This window comes from Chiloscyllium punctatum, chromosome 17 (genome assembly GCF_047496795.1).
Source record: "Chiloscyllium punctatum isolate Juve2018m chromosome 17, sChiPun1.3, whole genome shotgun sequence".
Classification (NCBI taxonomy): Eukaryota; Metazoa; Chordata; class Chondrichthyes; order Orectolobiformes; family Hemiscylliidae; genus Chiloscyllium; species Chiloscyllium punctatum.
The window spans coordinates 76,505,190-76,522,447 of record NC_092755.1 but is presented as its reverse complement, the minus strand read 5'-3'; the positions used below and the strand labels follow the sequence as shown (position 1 = coordinate 76,522,447).

Sequence of the window (17,258 nt, the reverse complement as noted above, 5' to 3'; positions counted from 1 at the left end):
CTCAATTATAGATGTTCTTTTGTTGCATGCTTCTAATTTCCTATTCACTGCCATTGTCAACATTTCCAAGAGTTTGGGGTTTATATATAATTTCTACTTACGTTTATTACCCCTTGGTGTTTCTCATACAGATTTCACAACATCGGAGCTCATGTCTGTCCTCACTATTGCATCAATTTCCCCTTTAACCAGTAACAGAACTCCCGCACCACCTTTTCCTTTTTATCCACCCTTCTAAGTACTGAATATCCCTTGATGCCCAGTTCCCATCCCCAGTCACCTTGCAGCCATGCTTCCATAATCCTGATTATATCATATTTGTTTTTACCTGTGTGTACAATTAATTCATCCACCTTGTAGCAACTGCTCCATACATTAAGGCACAAAACCTTAAGACTGGTCTTTTTAATATTATTTGTCCGCTTCATATTACTTTCCAACATCACCCTGTTTGATTTTGGCATTTGCTTTCTCTACTTGTCACTTTCTTATTCCCACTTTGTTTTTTGTTCATAACCTTGATTCCCCTTCCTCTGACACATTGCATAGGTTCCCATTTTAGTTTAAACCCTCCCCAACCACGCTAACATATACTCCCCATAGGACACCCAGGTGTAATGCGTCCAATCTGTACTGGACCCACTTCCCCCCAGTCAGTCCCTAATGCCTTAGGAATCTCAACCCTTCATCCCCCTCACACCAGCGACATGTCTACCTGATATATCCTGCTATTGCTACTCTGAGTAACACATGGCGCTGGTAGAAATCCCGAGATCACTACGTTTCAGCTTCTACTTGACAACTTACTTCCTAACTCACTTTGTTCTACTTTTAAGAACTCATCCCTCTTTTTTAACTATGTCATTGGTACCATTGTATACCATGCCTACTGGCTGTTCACCCTCCCCTTTCAGGATGTGCTATAGCTGGTCTGAAAAATCCTTGACTCTAGCACAAGGGAGGTAACATACATCCTGAGGTCTCACTTGTGGTCACAGAAACACCAATTATTCCCCTTTCAATTGAATCCCCTAAAACCATCACATTCCCACGCTTGGATTCTTTGAATATTTTTAAATATAAAGATAGATTGATTCTTGTTGGACAACACAAGATCACCAAGGGTAAATAGAAATGTGAAATTGAAAACAAATAGATCAGCTACAATCTTACTGAATGAGTGAGCAGGTTCAAGAGGCTGTACGGCCAACTCTGCTCCTGATTCCTATGTCTTTACATGCTCTTCCCAAAACATGATGGATATGGCCAATGATGTCCAAGTTAGGGTTACTTTGGGTCAAACAGGGTCTGGTTCAGGCAGTGACACTCTTTGGTAAATTCTTCTCTTCATTAATATCATGGAGTAGCATAGGGATCAATGTAGGCCCCTCAACTCTTCACATTCCGTATCAATGATTTGGACAACGCACCAAATGAACGAGCCTGAATGTGCCAATGACACAAACATAAACAGGAAAGTAACCTGTCAAGGGGATGCAGTCAGCAAAGGGATATAGAAAATAAGTAAGTGGGCAGTTGGACTATGAATAAATCTGAACTTGTCCATTTTGTCAGGAAGAAAAATACTCATTAATTATGCAGAAAGAGATTGCAGAATCTGGTGGTACTGAGGGGTCTGGGTGACCTGTTATGTGAATCACAAAACGTCAACCTGTAGGGGAGAGGTGATGGCCAAGCGCCATTATCACTAAACTATTAATCCAGGAAACTGAGGTAACTTTTGAGGCAGCAGCACTAGTGATTGAGGTGGTCGGGTCCAAATTAGCATAGCTGCGAGACTGGGACTGTGGCAGGTGGTGAGCGAACCAACAAGAGAAAAAACACTGCAGCTGCTGCATCTGAGGGAGTGTGTGTAACAACAGCAAGCTGACTGCAGAGAACACAACACAGAGTTCACCAAACCTGTATCCTCAGTACGCTCCTATACAGTGCTGAGACCTGAACAGTATCTGCTCAGCAGGCCAAAAGACCAAACAGCTTTCACCTTCACTACTTCTGACGTATCTGCGGCCTTACTTGACAGGGCAAGGTCACTAACTCACAGGGTCCTGGATGGTGATAATTCCATCAGCGCACACTCATTGCTAAACCAGTGCTGGCTCGACCCTGATCTTAGGAGGATGGCAGGTATTTACCCAAAAGCCTTCTGTACGGGGGACTGGCCTCAGGGTCACCACCTCCTTCGCCCCCATATCCCGACCACAGGGACTAACAGCCATGACCTCTAGAAGCCAACTGTTTGGAAATGGTTTGGAGGAGATGAGGAGAAATGGAGAGCTCAGCTGGCCAAGAGGGGGACTCAGAGAAAACAGAGGCCAGTGCACCCTGCACCTTCTCCACTCTAATATCGTCCACTGCAGTAAATGCGGCAGCAGAGTGGGACACCAAGTGATGTCTAGTACAGAGCAGACCACCACGGGGCAAACCAGCAGCTTACAAAATTCAACCAGATTCAAGCTATAGAGAGTACACCGTGTCCTGTGTGATATACACCTTGTTAGCAGTTGTCAGTTTGTACACAGCAAACTATCACAAAGAGCAAAACATTGAATGACCAGTTCATTGAATTGTTAATTGAGTGGTAATTATTAGTCTGGAGAAAATGTGTCCTGCAATTTTCAAATAGCAACCAGCTGAGGGGATGGACAGGGCCTTGTTTCACCAACAGCAATTCTGTCAAGCGCAGACTGGTACAAAGATTGCCAGTCTCAGAAACATGTTCAAAACTCTGGAGGGGACCTGAACCCACTCGATGGACCTCCAACTGGAGAATACCACCAACTAACTCCCCAGTGCTGAGGAAGCATCAGGGCCTGAAGGTATCAGCCACTCTCCAAAGAACCATTTCTGTTACCTCCAGAGCCAGTGGCAGAAGGAAGAGCACACAAACTCATTGAGATTGAGAGGATCAGCCCCCGTGAAGTTTGGAGTTTCCCTTTCTGTCTGACTGTAACTGTCAATCTGACCACAGTCGTGTTCTGTTGAGTTGGTCAAAGGAAGTGAAGAGCAACTTCACCACCATCATCATCTGGAAACAGATTCCTGCCATTCACTAACAGCAGAGCCACCAATACATGGTGTCTCCCCTGTACCATCACCTCTGACCCTGCACCATTTGACATCTCCCTGCAACTCGAGCAACTGTCAACAACTCCCTCCAAGAACCCACATGGGTTTAAGTCAACACTTCTTTGAATCCATATATTCTTTCCTAAATGCATCAGAACACTGAATAAGCAGCACAATTCTTTTGTATGTTCTTGGTTCTTCTAGGTAAGCAAATGGTGGGTCTGACAGACATTTAAAGCAGAGATAAAAGTGGTCAGATGGTGAAATTTGGGATGAGAGCTTCACAGAACAGAAGCGTTATGTGACATTGGAATAAATTCAAAAGGGATTCAATAGGCTTGGCGGGGCTGGAAGGTTGGAGAAGGTTACAGCAATGAGCACGTTGAGGACAGAACGGGATTGAAGGAGGAAAGTATTTGTAATGAGTGTTAAAGCACAGTGTGTGTAGGGCAAGGTTTGAGAACCATCAGCTTTCAATATTAACATTGAAATATGTGCAGCCAAACTTCACGGCAAATTATTGAAAGCATAAGCCCTGTTGAAAGCATTATTCTCACTTTCTAGGCATTATTGTCAAGTGCACTCTAACGTGTTTATTTGGAGAAGACCATAATAATCTGCCTCCTGACTCCCCTGAGCTTAAACCAAGGACCACCCAACACTCATGAAAAGTTTTCCCCATCCTCTAAGGAGGAAGGACACAAAACCAGCTGGGGTGGAGTTAAGGAGAGAATTCCAGATCTCCTTTTCTCTTTATATGGACATGGGCTTCCCCACATTACCCTATATGTGGCCTCGCTCCAATCCACAGGATTTACCACTCTCCCCTGCTCTGGCAACAGTTTCTCTCCAGTTCACTCAAATCAAATCCAGTTATTATCTAAAATCTTTTGATTCCATCACGTCTGAATCACCTTGAGACAAGATCACATTCTAGGGAAGTACATGTTAAAGTCCCGCCTGTTCCAGACTTGTGACAAAACACCTCTGAACAGCCTGATTCAAAATATCTAATTTCTAAATTAACACTTTTTAGCCTCACTGTGCATTTAAGCTAATCCCAGAACTGAACAGCTACTTTAAATTGGTTTGCACAGAGTTCTGAATAATTCACAAAACTGCCACCCCTTTTGTAACCCAGTCCCTTTGTAACTCAGTCCATTTGCGATACCCAGGAATCACAGACCACTCAACCCAGACTACGCTATATAGATCTTCTCTCAGCATTCCCAGATCTCACCCAATCAGCTTTGTTTTCTTTTACTTTTTGCTCGAAATGTTATTCGCACTGTGAGTTTTTAATGGTTTCAATGATCTTGCTGTCCCAACCTATCCCACACCCAATCCCTCCCCGTGCTGTCCCGGCCTATCCCACACCCCATCCCTCCCCGTGCTGTCCCGACCTATCCCACACTCCATCCCTCCCCGTGCTGTCCTGACCTATCCCACACCCCATCCCTCCCCGTGCTGTCCCGGCCTATCCCACACCCCATCCCTCCCCGTGCTGTCCCGGCCTATCCCACACCCCATCCCTCCCCGTGCTGTCCCGGCCTATCCCACACCCCATCCCTCCCCGTGCTGTCCCGGCCTATCCCACACCCCATCCCTCTCCGTGCTGTCCTGCGACTACAGGCTGCATCCATTTTGTCAGATTCCTGTCAACAACCATACAAGAACATCTTCAAAACAGCCAGCCATCATTAACTATGTCACCAGTCACATGCTCAGAAACAATTGGTTAACAGCTGAAACACTGAAAGGTTAATGACTGGGGTAACTCACTAACTTGGTCACTGTAATCAGGTTTGGAAACAAAGGGAGATCGAACATCTTGGCAATCAATAGCCTGTAACACAGAAAAGGTTAACAGTGAGGAACCTCCTGCCTCTCACTGTTGCACAGTTTACAACACCAGGATTGTATTCAGTTTCAAACCTCTGTTCTTGCAACTTGCAACATCTGAAAGTACAGATTTAAATTGTCATGACAAAGCACGAATCAGATACATGCAGCTTGTCAATGCACACACTGAAATTGGGAAGGGTCACTATTAAATTCAAATCCATGTCAAAACCACAACATTATCTATTCTCACTGATACGAGCCTCTGCTCCATCAGTACTTCCAGAGAGCGAGAGAGAGAGAGAGCGAGCCAATCACCCTGCCATTACTGAAATATTAAAGTGACTATATTTAGTAGAAGTGGAATTATCTCTGGAAGAGTTGCCTGTAGCTCTTAGTTACATATTCAATCATTTTCTGCCAGACTATCCATTTCAGCTCCCCAATGACAGAGAAGCTCATCTTTGCTCACATTGGAATGTCAGTTACCATTCAGATTTATACTCCCACGCTCTGATCCAACTTTTCTGTTACCACCCCATCCACAGCAAACGGTCTTCTCCAGTAAGTCTTTGGTAATCCGTGAGTTCACTTAGAACTTCACTTGCAAAATCTCAACCATCTAGTCTAACCCGACATTGCCAAATTTCCACAGCTACATATGTCTCAACTGCACCTTCATCTTCAGTGCCAATGTGCCAGTGCCCAATAAAACCAATTCTCTCTGTCACTGTCTCTCTCCCTTCCTGTCCATTCGACTCCCCTCCACCCAGTACAGCACTCATCTCTGCTCCTATTAGTTCAAGGGAATGAATATAGTGAACCATATTGCCTGGATTGGGGGGCAGCCCCAACAAAACTCGAGAAGCATGACACCACCCAGGACAAAGCAGCCCACTTGATTGGCGCCACATCCACAAGCATTCACTCCTACCACCTCAAACGCTAAGTATATACTACAGCCACTATCTACAAGATCAGTTGCAGAAATTCACCAAAGATCCTCAGACAGCATCTTCCAAACCCACAACCACTTCCATTTAGAAGGACAAAGACAGCAGATCACAGAAATCACAGAATTCCTAGTGTGGAAGCAGGCCATTCAGCCCATTGAGAGCATCCCAACCTATCCCTATAACCTGCATAGCCATGGCTAATCCATATAATGTGCACATCTTTGGATTGTGGGAGGAAACCTGAGCACCCGGAGGAAACCCACGCAGACACAAGAATGTGCAAACTCCACACAGACAATCACCCAAGGATGGAACTGCACCCGGGTCCCTGGTGCTAACCAATGAGCTACCACGTCACCTAACAAAGGAACACCTCTCATTCTGCCCTCCCTATTGGCACTGTGGGTCAACCCACAGCAGGTGGACTGCAATGGTTTAAGAAGACAATTCACCACCACCTTCTCCAGGTCAACTAGAAACAGGCAATAAATGCGAGCCCAGCCAGCGATGCCCACATTCCACAAAATGAGTTTAAAACAAAAAGATCATATCTGGTTGAGTCAGACCTGGCTGGGCTACAGAAAACAACAGGATGCTACTCTGACCAGCTAAAACTGCTTGTTACTCAAGGATCATTCGAGGATATAAAGATAACCCACAAAAAAATCTTTCAAAGGTAATTGGATAAGCACTTTGTGTGTCAGGGACATTCAGGGACGAATGTACATTGTAGTGTACCTTTTGTGGTACAGAGTTGATGAGCTGAAGGGTTTCTTCTATACTGTAGGGTTCCATGATTCTATGAACCCTATAAATAACAAAGAACAACACAGCACAGGAACAGGCCCTTTGGCCCACCAAGCCTGCACCAATACATTTTTCCCTTCCACGCTAAAACACAGTCTTCACTTAAAAGATCTGTATCCCTCTATTCCCTCCCTATTAATGTATTTGACCACGTGTTTCTTGAATGCTGCTATTGCGTTTTCCTGACCACCTCCTCTGGCAACCCAGTCCAGGCACTCACCACCCTCGTATATCTCTTTTAAACTCCCCAGCTCCACGCCCCCACCCCCTGCACCTTGAATCTGTATCCCCTAGTAACTAACCCATCTACCCTGGATAAAAGCCTCATACATTCCACTCTATCTGTGCCATTCACAATCTTATAAACTTCTATCAGTTCACGCCTCAATGTCCTGCATTCAGGTGAAAACAAACCCAGTCTATCCAATCTTTCATCATAGCTATAATGCCCCATACCAGGCAACATCCTGGTAAACATCTTCTGTATCCTCTCCAAAGTATCTATATTCTTCTGGTAATGTGGTGACCAGAACTGTACGCAATATTCCAACATACCTTCTTTTTATTGCAAACCATCTTCTTGCTGACCCCTCCTCCTTCATTTCCAGTGAACTGCAAACAGGTCACAGTATTCCTCATAACAGAAATCTGGACAGTCCAATTTGAAACCTCCCTTCAACTGGCCCCAGCAGGAAAGGTGTCCTGGATAGTCTGCCCCATTCTCATATTTTCATCTGCACTACAACCCAACTCCCAGCCTGCTCCCCATGTTAGCGGGAGCTCGGAAGGGTGCACGCTTCATTATAGTTGAATTTTGTGGGTTCATGTCCCACTCCAGAGATGAGAGCATCAGGGGCCAGACTGACCCAGGGAAGTGTCTGGCCCAGATGGACTCCCCACTCATGCACCCAGATCCTGTGCAGACCAGCTGGAAGGGGTTTTCTCATACATCTTTAACTTCTCCTAAATACAATCTGAAGTCTCCAGCTACTTCAAGATAACCACCATCATTCCAGTACCAAAGGAAACAAATGCAGCGTGCCTGAACAACTACACCCTAGTGGTTCTGACCTCCACAATCATGATGTGCTTCTAGACATTTTTCATGGCTGACAGCAACTCGATCCATTGCAGTTTGCCTACTGGCATAAAAGGTCCATGAGAGAGGCTATTTCCCTAGCCCTAAACTCATCCTGGAACAACTGGATAACAAGGACATCTGTTTATCAACTACAACTCTATCTTCAACACTACACTCCCAACCAAACTAATGCCCAAACTCCATGACCTTGGTCGTGACTTTGATCTCTGCAACTGGATCCCCGGCTTCCTGACCCAGAGACCGCAACTAATCAGTGCCTCCTGCATGATAATCCTCAACATCGGCTCCCCACATGGATGTGTACTCAGCCCCTGTACACTTAACTGTGCGGCCAAATTTTGTCCGAACTCGACTGACAATTTCACTGATGACACCAATATTGTAGGCTGGATGTCAAACAATGACAAAATAGAATACAGGAAAGAGTTGAATGCTTGGTGTCATGGTGCAAAGATAAGAATCTCTCTCTCTAATGTCAGCAAAACTAAAGCATTGATCGTCAACTTCACAAAGAAAGGAAGAGGACACACCTTATCTACATCAATGTAACTGAAGTGGAGACAGTCGAGAGTGTCAAGTTCCTAGAAGTGACAGTAACCAATAGTCTGTACTGCACCACCCACGTAGATTCGACAGTCAAAAAGGTGCAACCATGCCTCTTCTTCCTCAGGTTATGGAACAGATGCACCATAGAAAGCAATCTATCTGGATGGCAACTGCTCTACCCAGTACCATAAGAAACCACAGCCCAGACCATCACCCAAGCCAACCTTCCATTCATTAACTCCATCTACATCTCTTGTTGCTGACGAAAGGCAGCCATCATCATCAAGGATCCCTCCAATCCCAGATATAACCTCTTCCATCAGGCTGAAGATACAAAAGCTTAAACACACATACCAACAGGTTCAAGAACAGCTTCTTCCCCGCTGTATTACACTGCTGAATAGACCTCTCAATTTCAAATCAAATGATGATCTTGCTTTCTGCACCTCCCATGCAGCCATAACCTTATATGCCTTGTTGTCTGAGCTCCCTATGATCTGTATGTCCTTATTTGCTGTGATCTGCCTGTACTGCTCATAAAACAAAATGTTTCACTGTATTTACGTACATAGAACACAGAACATTACAGCGCAGTACAGGCCCTTCGGCCCTCAATGTTGCACTGACTTTTGGAACCAAGCTGAAGCCCATTTAACCTACACTATTCCATTCTCGTCCGTACTGATCAGCCATTGACCACTTAATTGCCCTTAAAGTTGGCAAATTTACCACTGTTGCAGGCAGTGCATTCCTCGCCCCTACTACTCTGAGTAAAGAACCTACCTCTGACATCTGTCCTCTATCTATTACCCTTCAATTTAAAGCTATGTTCCCTTGTGCTAGCCATCACCATCCAAAGAAACAGGTTCTCACTGTCCAACCTATCTAACCCTCTGATTATCTTACATGTCTCAATTAAGTCCCCTCTCAAACTTCTAACGAAAATTGCCTCAAATCCCTCAGTCTTTCCTCATAAGACCTTCCGTCCATACCAGGCAACAGCCCAGTAAATCTCGTCTGAACCCTTTCCAAAGCTTTCATATCCTTCCTATAATGCGGTGACCAGACCTGTACATGATACTCTAAATGTGGCCGCACCAGAGTTTTGTACAGCTGCAGCATGATCTCATGGTTCGGAAATTCAATCCCTCTACCAATAAAAGCTAACACACAGTATGCCTTCTTAGCAACCTTATCAACCTGGGTGGCAACTTTCAAGGATCTATGTACCTGGGCACCGAGATCTCTCTGCTCATCGACACAAACAAGAATCTTACCATTAGCCCAATACTCTGTATTCCTGTTACTCCTTCCAAATTGAATCACCTCACACTTTTCCACATTAAACTCTGTTTGCCACCTCTCAGCCCAGCTCTGCAGCTTATCTATGTCTCTTTGTAACCTCCAACTTCTTTCGTTACTATCCACAACTCTACCGACCTTAGTGTCATCCGCAAATTTACTAACCCATCCTTCTATGCCCACATCCAGGTAATACATATAAATTGACAAACAACAGTGGACCTAAAACAGATCCTTGTGGTACTCCACTTGTAACTGAACTCAAGGATGGACATTTCCCATCAATCACCAACCTCTGTCTTCTTTCAGACAGCCAACTTCGGATCCAAACCGCTAAATCACCCTCATTTCTATGCCTCTATATTTTATGCAATAGCCTACCGTGGGGAACCTTATCAAATGTCTTACTGAAATCCATATACACCACATCAACAGCTTTACCCTCATCCACCTGTTTGGTCTCCTTCTCAAAAAGCTTTGTGAGGCATGACCTACCCTTCACAAAACCGTGTTGACTATCCCTAATTAACTATTCTCCTCTAGATGATTATAAATCCTATCTCTTATAACTTTTTCCAACACTTTACCCACAACTGAAGTAAGGCTCACAGGTCTATAATTACCAGGATCATCTCTACTCCCCGTTTTGAACAAGGCAACAACATTTGCTATCCTCCAGTCTTCTGGCAATACTCCTGTTGACAAGGACAACATAAAGATCAAAGCCAAAGGCTCAGCAATCTCCTCCCTGGCTTCCCAGATAATCCTAGGATAAATCCCATCCAGCCCAGGGGACTTATCTATTTTTACATTTTCCAGAACTGCTAATACCTCCTCCTTATGCACCTCAATCCCATCTAGTCTAGCAGCCTGTATCTCAGTATTCTCCTCGACAACATTGTCTTTTTCTAGTGTAAATACTGACAAAACGTATTCATTTAGCGCTTCCTCTATCTCCTCAGACTCCATGCACAACTTCCCACTAATATGCTTGATTGGCCCCAATCTTACTCTAGTCATTCTTTTATTCCTGATATACCTTAGGATTTTCTTTAGTCTTATCCGTCAATGACTTCTCTTCTTCTCTCTCTCTTTTGGTCTTTCCTGGCTAACTTGTAACTCTCAAGCACCCTAACATCTTGAGCCATCACATCTCATCCTAAAATAAGCCTTCTTTGTCCTTTTGACAAGAGATTCAACTTGCTTAGTAAATCTCAGCTGCCGCACTTAACAACTTCCTCCCTGGCCTGACCGGTACATACTTATCAAGAACCCGCAGCAGCTGGTCCTTGAATAAGCTCCACACTTCAATTGTGCCCGTCCCCTGCAGTTTTATTCCCCATCTTATGCATCCTAAATCTTGCTTAATTGCATCATAATTGCCTTTCCCCCAGCTATAACTCTTGCCTTATGGTATATACCTATCCCTTTCCATTGCTAAAGTAAACATAACCAAATTGTGGTCACTATCACCAAAGTGCATACCTTACTCCAAATCTAACACCTAGCCGGTTTCATTATCCAGTACCAATATGGCCTCACCCCTTATTGGCCTGTCTACATACTGTGTCAGGAAACCTTCCTGCACACATTAGCCAAAACATGACCCCATCTTCAACTATTGTATTCCCAGTCATTATATTTGGAAAGTTAAAGGCCCCCATAACAACTATCCTGTCACTCTCACTTCTATTGAGGATCATCTTTGCTATCCTTTCCTCTACATCCCTGGAACTATTTGGAGGACTACAGAAAACTCCTAACAAGACAACCTCTCCTTTCCTGTTTCTAACCTCAGCCCATACTACTTCAGTAGAGGAGTCCTCAAGCGTCCTTTCTGTACCATGATACTGTCCTTGACTAACAGTGCCATACTTCTCCCTCTTTTACCATCTTCTCTGTTCTTACTGAAACATCTAAATCCCGGAACCTGCAATAACCTTGCCCATCCCTGCTCTACCTAGGTCTCTGAAATGGCCACAACATCGAAGTCCCAGGTACAAACCCATGCTGCAAGTTCACTCACCTTATTCCGGATGCTCCTGGTATTGAATTAGACACACTTCAAACCAACTAGGAGAAAGTGAGGACTGCAGATGCTGGAGATCAGAGCTGAAAAATGTGTTGCTGGAAAAGTGCAGCAGGTCAGGCAGCATCCAAGCAGCAGGAGAATCGACGTTTCAGGCATAAGCCCTTCCTGAAGAAGGGATTATGCCCGAAACATCAATTCTCCTGCTGCTTGGATGCTGCCTGACCTGCTGCGCTTTTCCAGCAACACATTTTTCATACTTCAAACCAACTTCTTGCCTGCCGGTGCCTTCTTGCGACCTTGAAGCCTTAGATCTGACTTCATTACTCTTATCCTCCCATATACTTGAACTACAATTTCGGTTCCTATCCCCCTGCTGAATTAGTTTAAACCCAGCCAAAGAGCATCAGCAAAGTTCCCTCCCAGGATATTGGTACCCCTCTGATCAGGTGAAGACCATCCTGTTTCCAAGGTCCCACCTACCCCAGAAACAGTCCCAGTTATCCAGGAATCCAAAACCCTTCCTCCTGCACCATTTCTTTAGCCATCTGTTCAACTCCTCTCTCTCTCTATTCCTTGCCTTGCTAGCACGGGCAACTAACCAGAGATAACAACTCTGTTTGTTCCAGCTCTAAGTTTCCACCCTAGCTCTCTGAACCGCCGCTTTAAATCCCCATCTCTCTTCCTACCTATGTCGCTGGTGTCTACGTGGACCATGACTTGGGGCTGCTCCACCTCAAGGATCCCGAAAACACGATTAGAGACATCACAAACTCTGGCACCTGGGAGGCAACACACCAACCGTGAGTCTCTCTCGTTTACACAGAGCCTCCTATCTGTCCCCCTAACTATGGAATAATACCACTAGGCCATCCCTCCTAGCTTAACGTACATGTAACATGACCAGCTATCCTTAGTAGCCACAAACGCAGATGACAAGCAACATGAATTCGACTGGGATAACACTACTATTATAGGACAAGCCAAACAGAGAACAGCCAGGGAATTCCTAGAGGCATGGCACTCATCCACAGATTCAATCAATAAGCACATCGACCTGGACCCAATATACCGACCACTACAGCGGACAGCTGGAACTGACAACCGGAAGCGGCAGGTTCAAACCACTATAAATGCCGGAGGAAAGATCACAGAAGCGCTTCACAGGAGTCTCCCAAGCACTGAGGATGTCACCTAGACAGGGGACGAAACGTCTGCAACACAAATTCCCAGCTCGGCGAACAGAACCACAACAATGAGCACCTGAGCTACGAATTTTCTCCCAAACTTTGAATATGTGACAACCATAAATCAAATCAAAGACCTACCAGTGCAGTGCTGAGGGTGTGCTGCACTGCTGGAGGTGCCAACTTTTCATTGTATTACAGTCGATAAAGTACTGTAGAAGTGTGAAGTATTTCTATAGCACCTGATCCTGAAACACAAGAGTTTCCTTCTCTAAGTTCATCGAGAGTGGAGAGGACCTGAGAGAGGAGGAGGAGGAATTGGAGGTGCTTGGTGCGGAAACTTCCTGAAGAGACAGCCTCCTTCTGACATTGTTTGGAAAGAGGATTTCTTTTCTCTCCGCCCCAATCTCCATCATTTAAATAGAGTTTGCATCAATGTCTATATGAGTCTCGGCTTGGTTGATCCTCTGGTAGTTCTGACCTTACTGGTCACATCAGACACCAAGCTCAGACCAAATCAGTAAGGGCTGCAACTACTGCACACATCAGCCTGTTCCTGTGAGGAGGGGGTTTCAGGGTAGCTGTGGTAGCCCCACTAATTACCACTTTCCACTCCACAAACAACCCACTTATTCCAACTCCCTGCTTTCTGTGTGCTAAACAATTCTCAATCTATGCCAATGCATTACCAATTTCCTCACAGATGGACAGTTTACCCAGTTGTAAAGCACACCACATTCAGCATTTGTCTAAAGAGTGGGAGATGTTTATCTGCAAGAGCAAGATTTTGCATGCATCCAGGAAATCTCCAAAACTGTGGCAGGTGTGTACACAAGCACAGAAGGTTCCAGAAAGCCTAGTATTACCTGCTTTTGTGAAATGAGCTTTGGGTGGTTTGTCTTGTATTTATAAATTTTTGCTGCAGCAGCAGGAGCAGTGAGAACGAGGACCAGGGGGCTGCTGGGAAGGTAAATTAATCCTTTAATAACTTAATTCATGAATAGGCGGAGCACACACTGAGCATGAGCGGACACAGGACTGCTGAGTAAGTCAGGTAACATACCTGGGCAGTTGCTTTACCTGAAATAATACTTAGGTAGCATCTCCCACCCACCGGATCCCCTGTGGCCATTCCCCTCAATAATAAGTATACCATTTTGGATACTGTTGGGGAGGATAACCTACCGGGGAAAGCCATAATGGCAAGGTCTCTGGCTCTGTGGCTCAGAAGGGAAGGAGGGAGAATAGAAAAGCGCTGGTGGTAGGAGACTCAATAGTTAAAGGAATGGGCATGAGATTCTGTGGTCACAAACAGGACTCCCAGAAGGTTGCCTCCCAGGTGCCAGGGTCCTGTATGTCTCTCGTGAAGGGGGAGGGGGAGCAGCCAGAAGTCTTGGTGCACATTGGCACCAATGATATAGCCAGGAAAAGGGAGGAGGATCTAAAAGGTGATTTCAGGGATTTAGGCTGGAAGGTAAAAAGCAGGACGAGCAGAGTAGTAATCTCAAGATGCCACAGGCTAGTGAGGTGAGGAACAGGGAGTGAGTGCGGCTAAACACAGGGCTGGTGCAGAAAGCAGGACACCAGATACATAGATCATTGAGGAACCTCTGAGGAAGGTAGGACCTGTACATGAAGGATGGGTTGCACTTAAACTGGAGGGGCACCAATGTCCTGGGCGGGAGATTTGCTAGGACACTTCGGGAGGGTTTAAAATAGTTTGGCAGGGGCATGGGTACCCTGTTTAATTGACAGAAATAGAATGCAAAGAGTCTGTCAGGAAGGATACACAGTTGATAGGACAAAGGGATGGGTTCAAGTGTGTCTGTTTCAATACAAGGAATGTCAGGAATAAGAGTGATGAACTTAGAGCATGGAACAGTACTTGGAACTACGATGTTGTGGCCATATCAGAGACATGGCTTTCACAGGGGCAGGAATGGCTGCTGGATGTTCCAGGATTTAGATCTTTCAAAAAAAAGGGAGGGGGAGTAGCATTGTTAATGAGAGAGTGCATCACAGCTGCAGAAAAGGGGGTTGTTGAGGAGGGTTTGTCTACTGAGTCAGTATGGGTGAGAGTCAGTTACAGGAAAGGAGCAGTGACTTTACTGGGTGTTTTTTTTATAAACCGCCCCCCCCCCCAAATAGCTGCAGAGAGATGTAAGAACAGATTGGACAGCAGAACTTGGAAATGTATAGATGTAACAGAATTGTTGTTATGGATGACTTCAACTTCCCTAATATTGATAGGAACCGCCTTAGTGCAGATGGTCTGGATGGAGCCAATTTTGTCAGGTGTCCAGGAGGGATTCCTGACTCAATATGTAGATAAGTCGTCTCGGGGCATGCCATATTGGATTTGGTGCTCGGCAATGAGCAAGGCCAGGTGTCAAATCTCTCAGTGGGATAGCATTTCGCTGAGAATGACCACGACTGCCTCACTTTTACCATAACCATGGAGAGGGATAGAAACAGACAGTATAGGAAGGTGTTTAATTGGGGGAGGGAAATTATACAGCTATTAGACAGGAGCTGTGGAGTATACATTGGGAACAATTGTTCTAAGGGAAAGGCACAACAGAAATGTGGAGGCTGTTTAAGGAGCACTTGTTGTGAGTGTTGGATAACTTTGTCCCTCCAAGACAGGCAAGGAACAGTAAGGTGTAGGAGCCTTGGATGACAATAGAAGAGGAGCTTTTCAGCAAGAGGAAGAAGGAAGCTTACTTAAGGTTGACGAAGCAAGAATCTGGCACACCCTTAGAGGATTACAGGGTAGCTAGGAAAGAACTCAAAGTGGACTGAGGACAGTGAGGAGGGGACACAAAAAAGCCTTGGTGGGAAGGATTAGCGAAAACCCAAAGGTGTTCTACAGGTATGTGAGGAATAAGAGAATGATCAGAGAGAGGGTAGGGCCAATCAGGGAGAGTGGAGGGAACTTGTGCCTGGAGTCTGAAGAGGTTGGGAGGCCCTAAATTAGTTTTTTGCTTCATGAGAAAGAGGGACCTTGTTGATAGTGAGAATACCATGGACCAGGTTAATTGGCTTTTACAGAGTGATATTAAGGAAGTGGATGTGCATCAAGATAGATAGGTCCCCAAGGCTGGAACAGATATATCCAAGGTTACTATAGTAAGCGAAGAATGAGATTGCTGCGCCTCTGGCAATGATGTTTCCATCCTCACTCTCCATGGGATTAGTACCAGCTGATTAGAGGGAGGCAAATGTTGTTCCTCTGTTCAAGAAAGGGAATAAGGAATCCCCTGGGAATTCAGACCAATCAGTGGTAAGCTGTAATGTTAAAAGATTAAATTGGACTATCTTTCTGGACATTAATGTAATATTAAAGGGTTAAACTGCACTGACTGAACATTCTGCAAGTGGATGGAGACGACATTCATGCAAGAATACGGATGACTCTCACTCCACTTAGACAATCATTTGCTACTATTATCAAATTAAACTATTATTCAGCCCCTTCCATTCAGAAATACTTTCATAGCCAGCCCCCAGCCAATCAGGTTCACTTATATGATCATCCCCAATGCTGAAGTCTATCACACCTACATTGTGTGGAGAAGTAGTGGAACCAGAACTGATTTGCAGGGCCACCTCGAAGCTAGGACATATCACATCTACATTGTCTTGCGGAAATCACAGAGTCAGGAAATCATCTGCATAATGATTCCCCAGGATTAGGCATTTACATTTGCATGATTTCCAAGGATGATCTCATCTTACCATTGTGCCTGGGGTAACATGTGGTTATAGTGGGGGGGAAAGGGGGGAATGGCCAGAGTATCTGTGAGCGTTACCAACTGACCTGTATAAAGGGGATGTGTTTTCTTTGTCCGGGGCCTTTTTGACTCGACTTTGCATGCCTGTGAAGAGGGTCAAAAGGGGCCACCTAGCTTGTACAGGCTTCAATTAACTTTAACTGTTTGCAGAAGTTGGTGTGTGCAAATTGCATCTCGTGTGATAAACCTCGGGAAAAGAGCCTAACAAAATAAGGTGTTGCAAAGATTCTGAGAGATCGGATTTATGATTATTTGGAAAAACATAGATTGATTAAAGATAGTCAGCATGGTTTTGTGATGGACAGGTTGTGCCTCACAAGCCTTAATGAGTTCTTTGAGGATGTGATGAGACAAGTTGACGAAGATCGAGCAGTGGATGTGGTATATTTAGATATCAGTCAGGCATTTGATAAGGTTCCCCACGGTCGGCTCATTCAGAAAGTCAGGAGGTATGGGATACAGGGAAACTTGACTATCTAGATACAAAATTGGCTGACTGAAAGAAGACAGTGAATGGTAGCGAATGGAAAGTATTCCGCCTGAAGGTCAGTGTTGAGTAGTGTCCCACAGGGATCTGTTCTCAGGCCTCTGTACTTTACAGTT

General features: G+C 45.0%; 1 protein-coding gene across 9 annotated transcripts in view; it reads right to left on the bottom strand.

Annotated features, from left to right (window-relative positions):
• Positions 1-17,258, bottom strand: part of ncor2 (nuclear receptor corepressor 2) — a 244,980-nt gene that overhangs the window by 216,542 nt on the left and 11,180 nt on the right. The window contains exon 2 of one of the 9 annotated variants that reach the window (XM_072587584.1): positions 4,873-4,936. The exons of the other annotated variants lie outside the window; for them this stretch is intronic. The gene's annotated coding sequence lies outside the window, so the exon portion shown is untranslated. The remainder of the gene's footprint in view (positions 1-4,872; positions 4,937-17,258) is intronic. 9 annotated transcript variants of the gene reach the window in all.